We start from the raw sequence: 22,340 nt of genomic DNA, 5'->3' as shown, positions 1-22,340 counted from the left end.
AACGCTCCTAGCAACCGGGTAACATCTGCTCCCTCCGGTCCAATGCGCGCGGAGCAGAGCGGCGCGCCCGCCTCGCCTTCCGAACCCCGAGCGAGCGAGAGGGCTTCAGAGACTGGAGGCACGGACCTGCAAGGAGCCAGGGCTGCCCGCCGCCGAGCCGCAGTCGCCGCTGCTGCCTCTGGCGTCGCTGCCGCTGTCAGCGCCCGTCTGAGGGGTGACAGCGCCGCAGAAGCAACGGCGAGCAACCAGCCGCGCGCCTACACGAAGCAGGTGCACGCGCGATCTCCTGGTGAGTGGAGCCGGCCAGCAAGGTAAGTCTGGACCCACCCAGCCAGGAGCCTGCCTGCGAGGTTCAGCTAAGACTGCTCTCGTCGAGGGGTGGGGGGTGAGGGGGAACAGGGACCGGCTCCGGGATCCCACTGCGCCCGGAGCCTTTTGCACAGTGGCCAGCTGCTGGTGCCAAGCACTGATCTGAGATTTTTAAAATCTCCAGATCGGTTCTGGAGGACCCCTCCTCCTCCCTGCCGGGAGGGTTAATGCTCGGAAGTTTTTAGTTCTTGTTTGTCCTTTGACTTCGCTGCCTGTGTGCGGGCGGCTAAGCCTACAATGCCACAGGGTCGTCTCCACTAATGGAATCAACACGTATGGAGGTCGCATTCTTTTGAGGCCGTCCTCTGGAAAGGATCCATTTGGCCGGGGGCAGCCGATCTCTGTTACTCACCCTCCTGAAAAGTAACCATGGTAACTCACCTCTCTTGACGGGATCCTCCTTATTGGCTGCCTGTCTTCCCTTGGAAAGCTCATCTCTCTAAATATAGAAGATGATGAGATCTGCAAGCATACATCCATGCAGAAAAGGTGCACTTAGACAAGGTCCTTTAGGGAAAAATCTGTCTTCCAAGAAAAATGTAGCGTATGGCTATTTCAGATCCCAGGAGAAAGAGTGTGAGTTCCGCAGAAATACTGAGTTAGTCTGTTTTGAGTCGACTGGGGCTTTGTTGCTAAAGTTATACAACATCTGGCATTTAAAAACAAATTAAGGCTCTCTATGATTTTTTTTAAATCAACCTACTGATAATCTTCAAAAAAAATAGTCTCTCAAGTAAATAGCTGGTCTGATAGTTATTCAATTATTTCCAGATTTCTTAGTCAAGTTATGAATCCTCATGTTTAAACTTAAATCTGGAGAGCATTAAAGTGGTTGTGGGTTTAGAGGTTTGTCTTCCAATCTGGTCCAGATCAACCTCACCTCAAACGCCGTAGACAGGGTGGTTCTGTTGCACACCTCCCTCTGGCTTGTCCACCAGCTCATGTCTGTGCAGCTCTGACTCATCTGACATTATTTGTGTCTGTCTCCCTGTTTTATGGTCTCAGGTAACCATTCATGAGCCTGAGGCTGTGAGAAATGCTTGCTGGGCAGTGGGGAACTCTCGCCAGATTTTCTGAAGCTGTCCTAGAAATACACTTTTCAGACTGATTCAGCATCACCAGGTAATCACTAGCTTGGAAGAAATGACTGATTCAATATATATCCAGAGAACTAAATGCTAATGTAGTGTTACCATAACTTACAAGATCAATAGGACAGCTTGTTTGTAGAGATGGTTGCTGGGTGGAAGTCGATAGAGGTTTCCTGTAGAAAGGACATTTGTGGGCTGGCAGATTTTCCCCTCTTAAACCCATGGGCATAGGGTGGACCAAATTAGGTAGCCTGGCTCTGGCTCTGGCTCTGGCTCTGAATACCAGCAGGTGGAAGTGTTTGAGAATATGGTGTGTCTGAATGGGGGGAAGGAAGAGAACTCTGCAAGTTGCAAAAGGAACGGGTAGCGATGTTTTCAGTTTAATTTGCATTAAAGTAATGATGATAAAAATGTGTAAGTATTAAACTCAATTTCCAACTCAATTTTGAAGACGGAATGCAACCTTTAAACAAACATTCTGCCTGCTGGCATTGAATAACTTTCCCATGTACTGAGCTACCCAGGTGCAATTCCTGTGGGTAACCAGCTTGGCAAATCACAACCAAATTCATGAAAATAGACCATGCTGTATTTCTTCCCAATCCTTAACCTCCTTTAGAAAGCTAAATGCTTGGACAGTTTTATTCAGCAACCTATTTGCAAATCTATCCTAGGGTAGTAGTATAAATTTGTGAATATCAGGAGACGTTATTGATCTCTGTAGTCATGTTTTGAATTAGCAATTTTAAGCATCAAAGATGACCATGAGAATGCTGGATTTTATTAGCCTTTTGCACCACCCACTCTTTTTCCTTTCCCCATCATAATAACTAAATTTTTGGGGGGAGGAAGAGGTCCATGAAGACCAATACTGTTCAGTGGCATCTGCCGTGTGATATGTTCAGAGCTGTGTTCATACTACCGATCTGAGGAAAGCTCCAGTAAGCCACAATTATTGGTTCTTGTATATGTATTAGTCTTGCACATTGGTAATTTACACACATCCTCTTACATAATCTGCATAGAAGTTTAAAGTCACTCAACATCCCTGAAATTTATCTGAAGCAGTCAGCCTTCCTGTTGAGACCACTGTCACCTGGAACAGATCAAACGAAAGAGCCTCTTAAATTTTAATCTTGAGTCTATCAGGAGTGTGTAATGTATGGAATCCATGTTGTTCAATTTCAATGAACATGGCTTGTTTCAAGAGCCATTCATCAGAAAATGCCGTCATATAGTTATTTAGCTTTGAATAAAAATGAATGGCATTATTATAGTGGAAACTTTTAACCCTAGAGACATTTGGTGGATCCAAAGTTAGAGTGTGGAAAACAGAATTCTGCCTGTTTGTGTTTGAAGACTTAGTCATCTTCCTCCGTGTGCATGGAAGCTGAACTTGCGCTTATCATGGGTCATAAAGAGGGTGGAAGGCTTGGATGAGGTTGGAGTCAAGGCAGTTAAAACTGAAATCAAGTCCTAACCGCAGCCTTCTTTCTTCCCATTGTCTACGGGGAAGTGTTCAGATGTGTGTGAACATTCCATGTTCAAGTTTATGTCCATGGGACCTTGATGGTATTTAGAAGATGCCTTGAAACACAGAGAAAAGTGGGAAACTTTTATCCAGAAGGTGTGGGTTTCACATTTAGAGTTTCTGTGATGACTCCTGCATCCCAACAGTAGCTCTTAGGTCAAGAAATGACCAATTCCGATTGCTCTCGGAAACCGAGAGAAAACTAGAATGAAATAATGATCCCAGAAGCAGAGGTAGAGGCAAGTCAGTCAACACCATTCAGCACTAAAACCAAGGAAGAACAGGATTTTGGGGCTTTTGGCAGTGCCAAACCTTGTCAATTCCACTTTTTAAAAAACCAATAAATAGTCAGTTAGCATACAGTGTTTCTTTTTTTAAATCAAAAAAAATTTTTTTAATTTTCCCTAATTAAAGTATATAGATGGGCCAATAACAGAACCATTCATGTTGCTACAATAATTCTCCATGGGGGTGGTGGAGGTTATTCATTCAGAACACTAAGTCTTTACTGGTAATGTGCAGGGTATTGTGATACAGCTCTCCATTTAGAAAATTGAAAAAGCTCATTTTTATATTGTAAATTGTAGGAAGTACAGTAAAACAAAAATCGTAGTAGAAAAGATGCAAGAGTCTTCTAAATACCAGTGATGCTGAGATTGGGAGGAGCAACAAGTTCGAGGCCAGAAAATTCTCTCTGCATGAGTGGACAAGGGGTCTTCAGAAAATTCCCAGAACTGTGCATTAGGAAGGAACCACGCATAGATTTCAAAATTCTTGTGCCAAGATAAACATAACTGTCAATTCCTTTTCCTTGAACTTTTAAAGTACCCCCTTGCATCAGGATATGTGTTATTTTTAAGTGATTATCAAAAAGGAGCGTGGGTTAGGAACATCAAGAAAAGCAGGGGATATTGCAAAGACAGCCAGGACTCAAGAGCATACCTTCCATTGCTTTGACATGTGCTATCCATTTTGTCACTTTCTGACTCCCCAATCAAAGTTTGGGGTTCAGACCACCCACTAAATAGATTTTTTGAGCCTGAACACAATACACCTGAATGCACCACACACAGCTGAGTTTAGAATAAAGGCATCCTGTGCTTGAAGATCTTTTCCACATAAGAACAGCTTAAGGTGGGGACAGAGAATTACCCAGGTCTAAAGCAAATTCTCATAGATTCTTAGTGAGGAAAGTCAATGGTTAGTTCTATCATAAGATTTTCTATAAACGCTCTGGGATGCCAGAAGCAACACTGATCTGAATAGATGATTTTGTTGATATACCTGAATGTGGGGTGTCAGTGGTAGGGCTATCTAAATGCAGAGTGATTGGGAAGGTATAAATTAGGTTATTTTTCAAAGGGTCACTGTCATCTACAGGTTAAGAAGTCCCACCCCCTTGCTGATCACTAGTCCTGGGCATGTGGGGAAGTTGTAATCTCTCCCTAGGTATTCGTGGTGAGATATTTCTTGGCATCAACATCCAGCTATGTGTTTGCCTGGCCAATTTTCTGAGTAATTTCCACTTTCCAAGGTAAAATGTGGGATAAAATAGCATAATCCCTCACAACAATGGATGCATTTCTAAGGGTTGGTAGATCACAAAGTTTGTCCATGAAACCTACTGCAGTTGGCCCTGTTATTGTAGAGACAGAATATGGTAGACATTGATTTTGGTGCAACATCTAAGCTGACCTCATGATCACCCATGGCTTGTTGTATCTCATTTGACTGTGTTCTCTTTGGTGAAGAGACCATCATCACCAGGGGAACAAGGTAGGGTGGTGGAGCTGGTATTTATGTAATGTCCCATGCCTGTGCTTGGGGCTTTCTCAAAGGACACAGAATATAAGAGCAGACAATGCTGGTGGTAGCTTGAGAAATGCTTCAAACTCATTGGCTTTTAGTATCCATGGAAATTGCTATGAAAACATTCCAAGAGCTGCAACTTGTTGGTAATCCTAAACTGCCAGAAAAATCAATATTGGTGGTTGGGGTGGATGATCAATCTGAGGAGACAGATTGCTGCATTGACTCAGAACTAAAAGCTGGCACTGAGTTGTGCTACTGCAAAGCACCAGCAAGGAGCTGGGCGAGGGGGGATGCCACAGAAGGCAGGGGCTGGGGGATATGCTTCCACAGTGGAAGGTCTTAGAAGGTGCAGAGCATGATAGCCATGAGCTTCACTCTTGTCTACCTTCTCGAATGCACTCCTCAGTATCTCACACAAGCTGTGCTTAACCCTGCAGAGAGGATCAAAGTCCAATAGATAACATTTGCTGCTGGGTACAATTTGTATTTATGATTTCAAAAGTGAGGTGATTGCCATAAAATACTCACTGAGCAGAAAACATAAGCACATGTGGCAAGCACTGAACATGTACTTTTCAAATAGGAGCTCATATAATTCACATATAACAATATTTTAAGAACATTTATGAGAAAATGGAGTTAAAAGATGGGTTTATTTTGATTCCAAAATTTTTAAAATGCATGCATAGTATTTTCATCATTTGCATTTTCCATGAACTTGTTAAAGATTCCTCATATGCGTGAAGTTCCACTTGGTTTTTTTTTTTTTTTCACCAAAAAATGAACTTATTTCTTAATTACATTTCTGTGAACTTTTTGGGGTACCCTTGTATAGCTAAAGGAGTTTTATATTCTCCCTTGATTTAACAGATGAGAAAACTCAGGTTCCTGGAGGGTAAATATCTTACCCTAAGTCACTAGAAAATAGATTGTAGAGTTGGTGTTGGGATCAGTAAGACATCGCTACGAGGTTATGCTGCAGTGTTGTGCCTTTTTAAAAAATGTATTTATTTATTTGAGAGACAGTGCATCCACTGGTTCACTCCCCAAATTCCCACAATGGCCAGGGCTGAACTGGGCTGAAGCCAGGAACTGGGAACTTGATCAGGGTCTCTCATATGGACGGCAGGGACTCATCTATTTGAGCTATACCTGCTGCCTGTCGAGGTCTGGTTTTTTATTTTTATTTTTTTAAAGATTTATTTATTTATTTGAAAGTCAGAGTTACACAAAGAGAGAAGGAGAGGCAAAGAGAGAGAGAGAGAGAGAGAGAGAGGTCTTCCATCAGCTGGTTCACTCCCCAGTTGGCTGCAATGACTGGAGCTGCGCTGATCCGAAGCCAGGAGCCAGGAGCTTCTGCTGGGTCTCCCATGAAGGTGCAGGGGTCCAAGGATTTGGGTCACCTACTGCTTTCCCAGGCCATAGCAAGAGAGCTGGATCAGAAGTGGGGCAGCCAGGTCTTGAACCGGCGCCCACATGGGATGCTGGCACTGCAGGCGGCAGCTTTACCCCCTATGTCACAGCCCTAGGGTCTGTTTTAGCAGGAAGCTGGGTTCAAGAGTCTGAGCTTGGCATCAAACCCAGGCAGTTTGATGCAGGATGCAGGAATCTTAGCCAGCATCTTAACTGCCAGGCTAAATGCCTGTCCCTGGAGTATTTTCGGCCATGTGAATAATGAGGCTGACAGTGACACGGGGGATAACTCTTAACAAAAGTGATAGTGACTCTTAAAAAAGGATGTCCAGTGGCTTTGCCACCAGCCAAGCATGATTTAGATGGATAGGGACAGTTGTTCTTTTTTAAGACTTACATGGGGCTAACACTATACGAAGAGAAATCAGGAAGAGATTCTGAGGCTATGATGCATGATTTGTCTACAACACGCATCACTTATTGATCTAAGCTAGGATTTGCCTTATTTCTTCCTGTTGATCAGCCTCCATCCTTTCTGTCTGTGGCTAGGTGGCACACATCTAATAGAATGGTTTCAACTCTGTTTGTGCAATGTGTTGATAAAATGTTATGGGAAAAGTGAAAGCCCCACTAAAATTAAGATACATGAAATTCATCACTTCTTCATCATTTCTTGGGTATCTCAAGTCCTTGAATGAAGAAAAGTTTGCTTGACAGGGGTCATCTTTTTACTGTGGTCTGTTCTCTCAAAGTGTTTATAAATTAATTTGCTGATGATGTTTCCTTAATGTACTGTCCCTGGGCTGTGTACCAAATGAAATCACTTGTACAATAATAGGATCTCAGCTGTCTGGAGGTAGCAGCAGAACAATGAGGAAGAGTCTTTGAGCAGTCATTGGCAATTATATCTTAAGCATTTGTTTGAAGCAATGGGTATAAGCTGTACTGCCAGAACTGGTATGATGGGGTGGGGAGGGTCACACTGATGGGTGACTTTCTGTTTGTTGTTTGTTGAAGCTTGCATTATGACACACACAGGGCCTGGCACAGATATTGTAATAACCTAGAGGTTACAGCACTAAAAGCAATTTGAATATTTATGCCAATACTGGCCATTTCACCTTCAGAGATAAATTTAAGTTCAGCCTAGTTCAGGTTCATAATTTATGTGCTGTTTCAGTATAAACCCTCAGGATACTGAATATGAAGACAAAGTCTTTCTTTTGTTTGTTTTCTTGGCTATTTCATCTGCTTCATTTGAATAACAAGTTGAGTTTATTTTTTTAGTTTAGCTTTTGTGTTTTTAGTTTTTAGGAGAATGATGAACAGACCTACATGTGTTCACTGATTCATAACAGATAACCTATTTTGGATACTCAGATTCACTTTAATTATTAGCCAGATGTCTGAAAACATTTTACATTTCCTTTACCCAACATGTACGACCAAGGGTAATAAACCAGACACATTTCCTAGGCGCTGTTTTAGAATCTATGCTCTATTTTCCAGATTGGCCATTTGACATAGCTTCTTGCCATCTCTCACAGTCATAATATACCCTAGTGCCTTGGGAAGGCAGGTGGTAGAAAGAGTCTAGGAGTTAGAGGTAGGCAGCTACCCTGAGCTTTGCTCTTGGATGATAGCCTATGCTTCTTGGCACCAAGAAGAGTTAGGATTTGATTGAATGTTTACTGTATGTTATCCACAATGCCGATCACTTTTCATGAGTTAGTTTAGTGGTCTCCTAAGCCAGTATCATCTCTGTCCCCAGATTACAAATGAGGATTATAGACCATGTATGTCATTCATTCATGGTCACTCAACCAAGAAGTAGCAGCCTACCTCTCTGGTTTCAAACCCCAGACTCTTAAGTACAAGACAGACTATATGCCACTGAGTTCTTTCTCTAGGGTTGCAGTTTTCTCATTTATATAATGGGGAGGTTGAAACAAAAGATCAACAGTCTGCAGTTCTTATTTTTTGAGTTCTAATCTGACCAAGAAAACAGATGTGGGAACTTATGTTTGCTATATAGTTTAGCATAAAAGTGGCTAAAACTATCCTCCAGAATGTGATGCCGAAAACTTTGCAAACAGCTAAACAGCCTGCAAGGAGCTAATTATCAAACTGATACCAACTGTGAAAATTTTCCAGCATTCTAACAACCCATGGGGATGTTTTTAAGAGAAATAAACTAAGTGGCTAAGTGTGTTGCCTGTGGAGGAGCTGAAGCTCCAACTAGACATCCTGAGAATTTATTCTGTATTTTCAAGGTCTGGTGCATTGTATATCTTAGGCTAACTGCTTGAATATAGTCAGAGTTTGTATGGACCGTGGAAGCATTTAATTTATTATTATTATTATTTGATTTTTGGTCTGTTAAATTGAAATCTCTTCTCTGGAGATTCAGCTGGGAGCCAAAACAATAAGTCTATTTAACATTTAGTTCTCCAAGCTACCACCTGCCTTCTCTTGTGTTGTTCATTAAAAGGTTTTTAATTGGCCATTAATGCTGGAGACATCGCATTACTTTGTAAGATAAAATGAGCACACATCTTAAAAAGATATGTCTATGCGAAAATAACCTTTGCTGCTGGTGAATTTACCACAAGCAGGTCCAAGTGGTTCCTCGGTGTGTCCTATCCTACAGTGATAATTATAACCTGTGGTCTCTATAGCTAAAATGCTCATAACAGCCACCAACTCTTCTTAATTTGAAGCCAAGAATTGGTGCTGAGAAGTGACTGTGTTCTTCACTAGTTAATTACAACACGGTCTGACCTTGTTCACGAAGCTACAGCATCTAAGCTAACTCGGAGGAGCCACAGAAGCAGCAGCAGAGAGAACAAGCATCAATCAAGCCAACTGCTCGGCATTCCGGTGATAAGGCAATCAGCTGATTCAGCGGAGCTGAATGGTCTGCTTTTGAACTTGACGTTCCGCACAGCGCAGCTCTGACTACACCTGCTCAATACCGTCTCGGAGACGCCCTCAGCAGCATCAGCAATCACCTGGAAATTTGTTAGACATGCAAATTCTCTGCTCCCAGCCCAGACTTCCTGAGTTAGGAGCTCTGGGGCTGGCGCTCAGCAGTTCGCGCCTTCACCAGCCCTACAGGTGACTCTGATGCCTGCTGACATCCAGAACCCATCTGTTTCTTCCACTACTTTGTGGGAAATAGACTCGAAATATGCTGATTTCAGTGCAAGTACTTGTTGAAATTCATCTAGATGAAGGGTCTTGTTCATGGAAAATGTGTATTGTAGACACAAAGGATTTCAAAAATTCTTACATCAAAATAAATGCCTTTTAATTCCATTTTCTCACACACTTAACAAAAAATAAATGCTTTTTATTTGAAAGACAGAGAGAGAGAGAGAGAGAGAGAGAGAGAGAGAGAGTTAGAGTTCTTCCATTTGCTGGAATGGTCGCAGCAGCTGGGAACGACCCAGGCTGAAGCCAGAAGCCTGGACCTCGACTGGAGTCTCACACGGGGATGGCAGGGACCCGAGTACTGCCTCCTGGGGTTGGCGTCCACAGGAGGCTGGAATCAGAAGCAGAGCTAGGACTCAAAGTCAGGCTCCCTGGTAGGGGATCTGGGCAAAGGAAGCAGTATCCTAACCACTGCACCAGACACCCACCCCCACGAGCTCCTGGAAGTCCCCTTGTATACATCAAGTAATTAAACAGCTTAAAAAGAAGTAAAAATAACTATCACCTAGTAAAATGCAATGCTCCAACCATTTCATAAAATCCTTAAAAAATATCCCTGACAAAATGCCGTTTCAAAGAAGCCTGGCCTCAGGAAGGCTGTGTTTACTGACTGTTAGATTTTTCTCTGTTCCCTCTGAGCTTTGGAAATCAATGAAAACTCCATGTATGAGAGCTGAGTTTTGTTCACTGGATTCAGGGATTGTATACATATGGTATCAACAATGGTCTTTACTTCAACTGTGAATTTATCATTACCTATGTTGCGTTTTCAGGTCAGACGCACCAGTGGCTTAGCAGTCTTGATTTCCTTAGTTAATAGGCTAGCTCGCACTTGAGGCGCTGTGGGTTTGGAGCCCACAATGATGCCAGTGTAATTTTGGAATGCTGGGAGTGCAGGAAGCCTTATGCAGATGCCGCCAGGTTGCAGGGAATGCCAGAAAAGGCAGACTTTTGAAGAGCACATTTCGTTAATGTTTAAGCTTTTTAAAAATTATGATTTTAGAGGGAAAGCACCAAATGTTTTACTGTAGATTCATTTAACCAATGCATTAATAAACTAATTATGTTGTTAATTAAATGGCTTCAACACACAGAAATGTTTGAGAGTGGATTGAGGGCATACTAAGTTATGTTTAAAGATGAACTCTTCTTGCAGCCTGGTCTCTGAGGGTGAATGAATCTGACCTGGACTCAAATTGCTCTCTAATTTCATTCATTGCTTTCTCTCACCGGGAAGCAGCCTGTCTTTTGCTTACACGGTTGATTTCGCCTCCTTTCTGTGATGTGAGCGCCACCTCGAGGACATTGTAGGAAACCTTCATTTCCTTTCTGAAAATCAGAACTGTCCTTGCTTAAATCCCTCAGAACCCTTGTCAGCGATAGTATTGTAAAAGAGAAAACAGATCTCCACTTCCAGATATTTTACAAAGGCCAAGTTTTCCAGTCCTAACATCATCTAAGTCTTTCATTTATTTATAATTAACTTACATTAATACATGTGTTAGGGGACTGGTGCTGTGGCATAGCAGGTAAAGCTGCTTCCTGAAGTGCCAGCATCACATATGGGCACCGCTTCGAGACTTGGGTGCCCCACTTCTGATCCACCTCCCTGCTAATGTGCCTGGGAAAGCAGTGGAAGATGGCCCAAGTGCATTAGCCTTTGCACCCACGTGGAAGACCTGGAAGAAACTCCTGGCTCCTGGCTTCAGAATGGCCCGGCTCTTGCCATTGCTGCCATTTGGAGAGTGAACCAGCAGATGGACGATCTTTCTCTCTGTCTCTCCTCTCAATGTAACTTTGTCTTTAAAATAAATCAATCTTAAAAAGAAAGCACATCTAAGGACAATTGTTCTATCATAACTGTATTATAGGGTTTGTCTAGAGATAACTATTTAAAATAATTTCATTGACCTATTTATTTTTTAATTTATTTATTTGATTTCTTTATTTTTATTGATTGTTTTTTTAGATTAAATTTTTTTGTTTATTTGAAAGGCAGAGTTACAGAGAGGCAGAGGTAGAGAGAGAGGGAGAGGTCTTCTATCCACTTTTTACTCTCCAGATGTCCACAACGGCTGAAGCTGGGTCAATCCAAAGCCAGGAGCTTCTTCCAGGTCTCCCACGTGGGTACAGGGGAGCTGTACTGGAAGTGGAGCAGCCGAGACTTGAACCGTCACCCATGTGGGATGCTGGCATCACAGATGGCAGTTTTACCTGATATGCCACAATGTTGGCTCCAGAAAATGAAATTCAAAGATAAGTTTATGAAGCTGGTGAAGTGGTATAGCGGGTTAAGCTGCTGCCTACAGGGCTGGCATTCCATAGGTTGCCAGTTCAGAGTCCCAGTTGCTCCACTACAATCCAGCTCCCTGCTAATGGGCCTGGGAAAACAGCAGAAGTGGCCCTAGTGCTTGGGTTCCTGCACCCATAAGGGAGACCCAGAAGAAGCTCCTGACTCCTGGCTTCAGATTGGCCCAGTTCTGGTCATTAGGGCCATCTAGGGGAATAAATCAGCAGTTGGAAGATCTCTCTCTCTCTTTCCCTGTAACTCTACCTTTCAAATAAATAAATAAATCTTAAGAAATGCTGTTTACTTGAGTGCCAAAATTTTGAAGTACATACACATGGTTTTTTTCATAAGATGCATTTTTTATGAACTTTTGGAGATCCTTCATAAGTGGAGACTACAACTATTTCTTTATCTAAAAAAAAACTTAATTAAAAAGAAATGTTTGAAAGGCAGACAGAGATTGAGACAGGAACAGAGAAGATGTGCTTTTCACCGATTCACGCCAAATGCCTTCAAAAGCTGGGGCTGGGCGAGGGGAAGCCAGAAACTCAGAACTCAATCCAGGTCTCCCGCTGTGGGTGACAGGGACCCAAGCACTTCATCCATCACCTCTTTCTCCCAATACATCCATTAACAGACAACTGGAATTGGACGCACTCTAGTGTGGGATATAGACGTCCCAAGCACTGCCTTGACGTGTGTGCCAATCATTCATCCCCAAATCTTATCTTTTAATTCTACTTTACACGAAGCTTTTGAAATACCCTTGTATTAAGTAGCTTAATTGAAAAAAGATGACAATTTACTGACTTCCTTCAATTATGTTTTGTGGATCAATTTTAAATATGGGTGACTTTTGATATTGACTTGCTTGAGATTAAATAGAGTGTTGTTGCTGGACTTTCAAGAGGCTGCACAAGGAAATCCATATAAGTGGACAGTGCGGTGACATTTCCCTGCCTATATGCTTTCGGATCGAAAGATAATTGCCGTTGACCGCTTCACCTCAATGCTCGGTGGGCAGAGAGCAGCATTTCTAGGGTTATGAATTTCTTTTTACAAGTAGACTTTATCTGACAAGATACTCTTTGAAGGCATGATCCATTCTGACCTGTCTCCAATTCTTTTATTTGTTTAGCTTATCCAACAACAGTGCTAACACATACATCAACAACGTCGAAAGTAGCGTACTTCAAGAGGAAGTATGCAGAAGAGGAAGATTTACATCAGGATTACCATGGGTATTTTCCAAAAGTAAGCGTAGATTGCTTACATTGCTTTTCTTTCATTTCTACCATTGCTCTGAGGAGCAGAAAGCTTCAAGGTTTGCATTGTCCTGCATGTGATTTTATCGACTGTGTTTGTTTTTCAGCACCTGATAATAGCTGAGGACAGGACTTGCATTCTCAAACTTTCTCTGGAAAAGCTGAGGTTTCTTGAAGACCCAGAAACCTATTTGAGAAGGTCTGTGTTGATTAACAATCTGCTGAGGAAGATCCATCTAGAGACCGAGAAAGAGAGCTATGCATACTTTAAAGAAGCTCCCTGTTATAAGGCTGCGTATTCTGATACAAGAAAACGGCTGAAGTTTATGGTGCAGGAATGCTGTTCTCAGTCTCTGTATTACGAGGAGCTGCATTCATATCATATTGTGCCTTACGCTGCGGAGAATGCCATTTATGGGCTGGGCTACACTAGTAGCCACTTGGAGCAGAATTCTCAGTTGCTTATTTATAAAATGAATTAAAGTAACTGTTCAGTCCATTGATACTTTGTTTCTAAATGCCTGAACTGTTTATAGTGAAGATGTTAATATAAGGCACTAATGACCAGTGCACTTGATATCAAAGATGAGATGCATGCTGAATGGATTGGCCAGAAACATGGTTATTACTCAGCAGTTCTTAGTATCATCAAATTGAATTGAAAATACGTCCACATGTTATGTTATGAGACAGTGAATTAGTGCTTTAGAAGCCAAGATTTTTTTTTTTTAAAGTGTGGAGGAAGGTACTTATATCAAGCTGTTAATACAGATTAAGACTGTTAAACTCCCTGTTTCCAAATTCTACCAGACTTGGTGAAGAGTACCAAACAAGTAACAGATTAAATTGATAGTGTGTCTCTGAGAATTAAGGGTGGATCAAGTTTCATTTTCTGTACATGACAAGAAGGGTTTGGCCCTCTCTGAGAAGCTTTGGGTTGGTAAATACTGTGCCAAAAATCATTGTCTGGCACCGTTCCTCTTTCGCTGTTAGTGAGAACTCAAGATGGGGCAAGGGCACTCTGCAACTTAACTGCTGAATGTAACAACCACATTTCTCCAAACTGATCCATTTCTCTCTTTTTTAAATTCTTGGTAGACTTTTTCTCTTTAAAAGTGAAATTAAAAAAAAAAATGTAAGAGGGCCTTGGAGATGGGCTTATCTTTAAGTTGGTTAAACTTTGTGATGAGTTTTTAGTGAAGAGTTTACATTTTATTTATGATGTCATTTTTAATAGGCTGCGAAGCTCAGGAAAAGGAAAAATTGGTTTTCAATGGGTTAGCAATTTTCAAAAATCTCATCTGCAGAAGTTATTGAGAACAACGGAAATTCTACAAGATGCTGTTTCCTCATCTAGCTAAGTGTGCATTTAAGATTACCTGGGGGGACTTTGCACTGATTTTTGTATAATAGTTGATCATTCGCCATTTGACAAGATGTTTCAGAATGCCTTTGGTGGTGAAGTTCAGATAACTCCCTATATTTTTCAATTTGAAAGATAGCTATTTAACATGTGGAGTAGACTCCCAAAACTGTTTGAAGTGGTTCATGAAATTCTTTGAAGTTTGAGTGAGATGTTTGATTTCAATGTTTAGAGTTTTGTCCTGTGGAGCATACTGTTTAAAGAATTTTCACTAAATGATCACACAGATTGGGAAAACGAGGTGCCAAAGGTGTGTTTAAGGAGATACCAAAGACTCAAAGATGAGTGTTAGGAGGACTATGACAATGAAGACAGGGATGCAAACTAAGGATTGCACGAGATGTGGAAGAATATTTTTGAAAGGTTTTGGAACAGTTTGCTTACTAATGCGCTTTCAGAGGACTTTATACCTAATAATGATTACCAATGATTTAAATGAAGATATTACAGACCTTCTGGGTTCATATTCCATTACAAATTTAAATCTAGAGACTTGTCAACATAGTATCTTCTAAGAGGTCAACTTGGAACCAACACAGCCATTTTCTATTCAAGATAATTTTTTTTCTAGTTATGCTTCAGTCCTTGGTCTCTAATCAGTCAGTAGGGTGATTAACATGGGTGCATTTGGTAGAAAGAAGTCTAGCATCCCAATTAACGTGCACAAAGATAGATGATTGATAAAACTGTCATGCTTCTAGTTAATTGCTTAAGCAAAATTAGAAAAAAAATCACTTTTTAGAAACTGAAAAAGTATAATTGAAGTTAATTTTTAAAGGCAATTTACTATGAATGGTAGGACAGATTTGAATTACAGATATTTAAAAATTAATTTAAGGGAAAAATTTGGCATCAAAGTTCAAAAATTTTATTTCACTGCTCATAAAGCACCTTACTTCTCATGAGGCTTCTTTTAAGACATAGATGTCTTAAACAAAAATGGTATTGATTGAAAGACTCTAAATTCATACATAATTTAAAAAGTATGATTAGAAATTTTTTAAAACTGAAGTGAATATTTGGCTTGGTTTAGTATCCTGTCTATAAAAAAGAAAAGACACCAATGCTAATAGATGTGACTTAACGACAATGCCAGATATTGAAATTGGTTGAGGACAGATACAGATATATTGGAATGGAAAAAAGAGGGAGAGAAAAAATCACTACAATAGTGTGAAATTATAATTTATATTGTATGTCAGAAACCTTGAAGCAAGAACTCTTGGGCAATGAGCAAGCAGCAGGTGTAAAAGTCTATTTTATTTGATGACATCATTCACCGTGCTCTCTGAGCCTTACATACATGTGTAAAGAAGGAACTGTCTTAGAAATCAGTGATATTTGTGAATATGCTTTTTAAAATGTGTTAATTCAGAACAGGTTATTTAAAATATCTTTTAGGGCATTTCTTTTTTTTTTCCTGCAAACAACTCATAGATAAGGAGTTGACTAACATTATTTTGATTTAAAAAATAATTCATATTTGAACGATGTAAGCATGTCTGAGCTAACCAGAGGGTTGCTGTCTTTGTACCATGGCCAACTGATAATGTCAGGGAGTCTACACCGGCTTGCTCTGCTTCCCCTCTTACATGCTCCGTTATGGAGAGCTACAAAGGGCAGGAGACCAGCTCCATCTCCTGAACGTGGACATTCTTTCTCTGATGACAGGAGCCATCAGTAGGACAAGGAGAGGGGGTGGGCAGTCTGAGTGCCTTCTGTAATGCTGATCCCTTTTATGGGGACCTAACCAGCCCACAGGCCTACCAGAGAAGAGAGACCCAAAGAAAGGGAGAAGAGGAAAAATGAAGAGAAGGGTGGGGTGGGGAAGCAGAGGAATAAGAGTCAATACTAGGAAGTGGAAGACAAAGTTGCCTCGAGTGAGGAAAATTGCTTGCTGTACTCAGTTTGGCTTTTCTGTGTGTGTGCTGCACACACACACACACACACACACACACCCCAGATCCCTGCCATGTATTGATCTTTTTTTTTCATTCACAGGAGATGGATAAGGCTAGATCCTATTTGCATAGATAATGTTTCAAATGTGGTTTTCATGTGAAGTAACTTTGAAAAGGAGCTCTTTGAGTGAGTAAAGGAAAAGTAGAAAATAGTTAAATTGGGAGACAGACGATAGGTGCACCTGTGTCTGAATGGGAAAGCTCAAATGCATGATTTAAATTCATTGAACTTCCCAAGATAAAACAAGTTCAGTGCTAGAGAACTGGGGATGAGTGCATTTCACCAGCATTTGTTGAGCAACTGTTAAGAACCAGGCCCTGTGCCAGGGCGGAGGGTACAATGCGCTTTCCGAGGACTTTATAACTTCACTCAAGAAGGTCATGCATCGTGGGTTGGGGGACTCTGATAGGCTGGTTTTGTTGAAAAAGGTCAAAGCTCTGGATTTCTCTTTTCCAAACTGGGGCTTCTACCAAACATGTGTCTCTTAACAGTGTTCTGAAGGGGAAGATGTACAAGAAGGAAGGTTTACTGGCCCGACAGAGCTTAGCATGAAAGGAATAATGGACATTTTCTGGTTTGCAGCATTGCAATAGAGGACTAGGAAGCACTGCACAGAGGGTGTGTGGCTGGCGTTCACTCCACCTTGGGGCATGCCTTGGGGATGGTAGGAAGACAGATCAAGTATGGAACAACCTCTTCTTCTTCCCCCTGCTCTCCAGCCTTTATGTTCCTTCACAGTACACATTAGGTTGCTACTAATGTCAAGGAGAGCTTTAAAGGAGAAGCAGAACTCCAGCATCATAGCCTGGGAGTTGTGTTTCATGGGTGCGAGGTCAGCCAGGCAGCCGTCCTTAATTCCCCTTGTGCTAGTGAACTGCATGAACGGTTTTCAGGCTTTCTTAACACCGACGGCCGGGACCCTCTTCCTTCTCTCACACTGGCCTCGTCTCTGCATCACAAGCCTGACTCCCGGTCTTGCAATCCGGCATAAGTGGGAGTTACAATTCTACTTTTCAACCCTACCTTGCCTGCTAGCATTGGCTCCAAGACACTCAGAAGAAAAGTGATGATTTGCAGTTCTGGCTGAATTCCTTGGGAAAAGGGTTTCCAGAGTGAATTAAACTAGAATCCATGGCAACATGGTCATTATTTAATTCTTTTTAAGACTATTGTAACTTAGTCATTAAGTACATGTTTTCTAAGGTTTCTAGAATTTCATGTTTCTAGAATTCAATGTTTCTACAATTCAATGTATTAGGTAGCAATTGTGTATGTTTTGCTAAAGAAAATACCTTACATGGGAAACAATGGAAGATTGTGTATAATTCAAGTAGTTCATGAATATTTATGTAAAATATGCCAATTTAATTTATATGTTTTTGTTGGGAACTTCATTACTATATATCAGCAACATGACAAACGTCACTCTTTTTGTCTCTTTTTTAAGCGGACTATGTGTTGAATTTGTCACATTATTCCTGGTTGAATATTTTGGACGAATCTTCCCCGTTGAAGTGATTTTTCCTTCCCTCAAGGATTATCCTTTAGTTGGGTGGATTAAAAACATTCCTTTATATTAGTGCTTTTCCAAGTGAACATACAAATCACTAGGGATTTTGTTAGAGTAAAGATTCCTTGTAGTGGTTCTGGGATTCTGAGAGTCTTCATTTCTCAGATCTCCCAGGTGTTATAGATGCTATTACAGACCATACTTGGAGTAGCGAGGCTACATCACCTTAGAGTGAAAGCGCAACTTTACCTATCCTCATACTTTCCAAAAATCTGTGTTCATGTCTACTTTTTATAGACATTCTTTTTCTTTAAAGGAATAAACAGCAAAAAATAAAATGTCATAAAGCCATAAAACTGGTTTTCTGAATGTGTCATAAACATCACAATACTTAGTAACATGCACAGAAAATTACTTCTACGTTTTACCTGTGCCAAGTGCAGAAAAGGGGCATAGTTCCAGTTGGGTACCATTCTTATCAGTCATGAAGTGACATGTGATGTGTTTCTCCCCTTGATTTCCCCTTCTTGCTTCTCCCCACATAAGGAAGTTCCATTTTTAACATGAGAAAAGATGCAGTTTTGCTCAGAGTTAACAAAAATTCGGCCATCTCTTGCTTGGCCACGTCTGAGAAAATCGTACAAAAACATTCTGTATTAAAGTTAGAACTCTGTGTGGCTACATGGGCTGAAGGTTTTGGTTAACCTGAGCTTAAAAAAATGGCACCCAGGTCTTTAACATCTTGTTGTGAACTCTTTCTAGATATTGAGATCCTCCCCTTGCTATGGACTTCCGGTTGTGGGGGTCTCACAAAGGGATGCAGGATTGGTGTAAATGAGGGTCACACAAATTGTCTGCGTTGAGCATGCCAAGTGGTTTTTGTCGGGCTCTTTTGGTCATACATTTTTGCTATAGCTATTGTGAAATATAATGTCATGAATCTATCATGCACCATTAATGAAGAAAGAGGAGCAGAGTTTCAGTCTGTGGAAACAGACTGAAATATCAAGCAGATGGTGTTCTACAACATTTATTTGGGAAAATGTGTATCTGTTACATAATCCAAAATATGTCTTTTTCACATTTAAAATATTTGGGTCATGATTTTGAGAGTTTTTATTGGATTGTTTTTTAAACTGAGAAGAAGGAGAAAGGTAACTGTATTTTAAAACATATTTGACATGTTACTAATAAAATTTTATTTCTGGTGAAATGTAGGTGTCTTTGTTATATAGGGGAGGTGGGACCCTGCATTGCCTGGCAGCTGCTTTGCGTCCCTTGATTTCAGAGGTCTCATTTTAAAGGCATATGGCTCTATTTCCTTCAGCAGTTTGTTTTCAACACGAAGCTCGTTTAAGGATTTGGAAAACATTCTCAGCCTCCTGGCACATTTTCTTCGTTAAAACTGACCCTTGAATTGCTGTTCAGGGAGCATGAGTCACCAAAAAACACAACAGAATTCACTCTCTATTTAGGCCTTATTGGGCATCATAATTCTACGTCTCAGAGCCGAAGATGGCTCCTCTACTGCGGAACAGTGACAGGTGCACAGCGTTACCTGTGATTCTATGGGATGAAGTGGGCAGGCAGAATGCCCCTGGGAGGCAAGGTCTTTCTTTTTCTGCAGGAACCAGTGTTTGCCATCAGTTTGCAAACCAGTGACTACAGTGTCTCCACATACCACTGACTGATGGGAGGCCCCAGGGCCCAGTGTAAGGTGTTTTCAAGCACACAGCATTTTCTTGTGCACATCAAGCAAGTCACAGGTTGGAGTAAGTGTGCAGATGCTTGAGGAACCCATTGACCAGGGAAATGACAGAGAATTTTGTGTATGTGTTAGCAGAAACTTGACACACACAGGGATGAACAAAGCTAAGACGGTAACAGAGAGAGCCAATCAGCCTCATCCAGGGACGAAGAAATAACCTTATATATGATGTAAATGCCTTACACCATGCCTGGCATATGTTTGGTATTAACATACAGTGTTGTTCAAGTGATTCTTAGCTTTTGCTTTCATAAATGGATGTGTTTTTTCCCCCATTTGTTATCTGCTTTTAAGTCCAAAGGTAGATGTTTACACTTTTACTTCCTGTTGAAGGTTGATGGAACACACACACATGGAGTAACATAAGTTGCAGGTGCATGGGCTTCTTCCTCTAGTACTACTAAGAAGCAGAAGAGGAGCAGAGGTTTGGCACAGCAGCAAAGTGCGCTCTTGGGATGCCGGCTTCCCATCATGGATTGCCTGAATTCAAGTTCCGACTCGGCTTCTCATCCAGCTTCCTGCTAATGCACACTCTGGGAGGCAGTAGGTGATGACTCCGATACTCGGGTCCCGCCACCCATATGGGAGATCTGCATGGAATTCTTGGCTGCAGCATTCTGCCTGCCCCAGCCTTGGCTGTCACAGGCATTTGGGGAGTGAGCCAGTAGGTGGAAGACCTCTCTCTGGGTGTCTCTTCTCTCTCTTTTAAATAAAGCTTAAAAATATTAAAAATTAAAAAAAGAAGTGAAATAAAGGGTGAGCACAAAGTGTTTCTCTCAGTCAACTTGGAATTTGCATAAGAATTTCAGTCCACAGTGAGTTGCATACATGTAGTAGAGTCCGTAGGTTGATGCTCATCCAGGCAACGCAAGTTTTAACTGTAAAACAAAGCTCCACTACCAAAAGGATTTTCACATCTCCTTTTCCTGTTCTCATTCCCTTGCTCTGTTCCTCCACCTCATTCTACCCTGTTCCTTGTCTGCAGCCTCTACTTCTGACCTGATTGCTATCAATGAAGTGGACCAAGAGCCAGGTATTGCATTTATGACAAATGTTTCTAAATCCTTGGTTAAATCTCCAATCATTTCTTCATATTGCAGTCATTTTATTATAATTCTTCCATGTGTTCCACAAGGTGGGAGCCCCCTCCAAACACTTAGTTATCTGGAAGGCATGTTTGCCAACAGTGCTGTGTAAACCCAACTTATAAATATTTATCATTACTCTTCTCAAGGTAAAACAAAATACATCCAGTGAATTATTAGTGGTTCACACATACAAGTAAAATAACACCACTCTGACTAATTATTGTCATGGCGTGTCTCTAGCCTATGAGGAAACCAAAGCAAGTCTTATCTGAACGTCTCACATTCCTCTTCATCAGTTTGTGATACCAACATCGGTCACAATTATTTGTCAGATTAAAGGCAGACTAGGCAGGAAGCCTAGTCTTTCTCTTGGGAAAGCTTACCCACAGTGCAGCAAGGCCATCTCCAATTTGTCACCAGCCTAGTGAAGCCAGTCCAGCAGAAGGTGAGACCCCTGCAGGTGCTAACCCCACCCCTGGAGGCCGCTGTGGCTCCAGTGTCAACTGATGTTGCCATGGAAACCATGATCACCAAGGCAAGGCCTTGGCAGTTGTGGTTACTGTGAATATGGAAAGTCTCCTTCCAACGCAGTCTTATCCTGATTGTCTTGTTTTTATAAAACACACATAGACAAAACTTCTTTTCATGTCAAGCTTCCAAGGACCTATGTGCTTAGCTTTCGAAGTCAGCTGACGACATTCTTCCTTGTGCTGTCGTGGATAGGTCTTTGGGAATGGGAAAGGGATCTGAGACACCAAGTAGCCCACTGTCTCCGGTTTGGCTTTTGTCCACCTCCCCGGACCCCTGCATAATTGAATGGACAGGAATTGGTGCAGTTGGCAGAAGGGGTAGGGAGCTTTCTGCCTGGGGACTAGAGACAGTCAAGGTATAGGAAAGTACATTTATGGAAGCAACTGGACAGTAGGTGCTTAAGTATTGAATATATTTAGAGGAAAAGAACCCTGGGCATAGAACCAAAATTGAGAGAGTGTTGTTATTTTTTCTTCTTTGATGTTGTCCTAGGATTGTGAGTGCCTTTCAGACAGATGGCTGCAATAGTTGCTACTCTCACTTGCATATTGTACAATTAGTTTATTTTCATTGGTTTGGTTTCATCAGAAGCCTTTATATTTGTTCGTAGAGTACTGGTCTACTGCTTTATAGACTTGTGTCCTATTATCCTGAAACAAAAGCCCAGTGTTTTTGGATATAGGGTGAGGCAGCACCTGAGAGAGTTTAGATGAGGCCTCAGTCCAAAGTGAGATTGAAGAATTGGGAAAATGTTGCTGAGAGTGATGAAGATGCACACGCTTTGTACCTGGACACTAATATGACAAACACTTCAGTAATGGTACCACCCTCTATTTCTTTTTTTTTATTTTTACCTTTTATTTAATAAATATAAATTTCCAAAGTACAGCTTTTGGATTACAGTGGCTTTTCCACTCACCCCCATAACTTCCCTCCCACCTGCACCCCTCCCATCTCCCGCTCCCTCTCCCCTTCCATTCACATCAGAATTCATTTTCAATTATCTGTATATACAGAAGATCAATTTAGTATATATTAAGTAAAGATTTAAACAGTTTGCACCCACACAGAAAA

At 41.3% G+C, this 22,340-nt stretch overlaps 1 long non-coding RNA gene across 3 annotated transcripts; it reads left to right on the top strand.

Moving 5' to 3' along the window:
• Window positions 1–6: 6 nt before the first annotated feature.
• On the top strand, window positions 7–18,601 carry LOC100345197 (uncharacterized). Of its 3 annotated transcripts, none has more exons than XR_011384840.1 (4): window positions 13–289; window positions 1,375–1,491; window positions 12,858–12,973; window positions 13,092–18,601. It is a non-coding gene; the product is annotated as an uncharacterized lncRNA (long non-coding RNA). The 3 variants fall into 3 exon arrangements; XR_519383.4 differs by having other exon boundaries at window positions 19–311; XR_011384841.1 differs by lacking the exons at window positions 12,858–12,973; window positions 13,092–18,601 and adding an exon at window positions 4,441–12,851 and having other exon boundaries at window positions 7–289.
• The last annotated feature ends 3,739 nt before the right edge of the window (window positions 18,602–22,340 follow it).

Source organism: Oryctolagus cuniculus, chromosome 20, assembly GCF_964237555.1.
Source record: "Oryctolagus cuniculus chromosome 20, mOryCun1.1, whole genome shotgun sequence".
In the NCBI taxonomy this organism is placed as follows: Eukaryota; Metazoa; Chordata; class Mammalia; order Lagomorpha; family Leporidae; genus Oryctolagus; species Oryctolagus cuniculus.
Note: the sequence above shows the minus strand (reverse complement) of the source record. Positions and strands in the feature narration are given on the sequence as shown.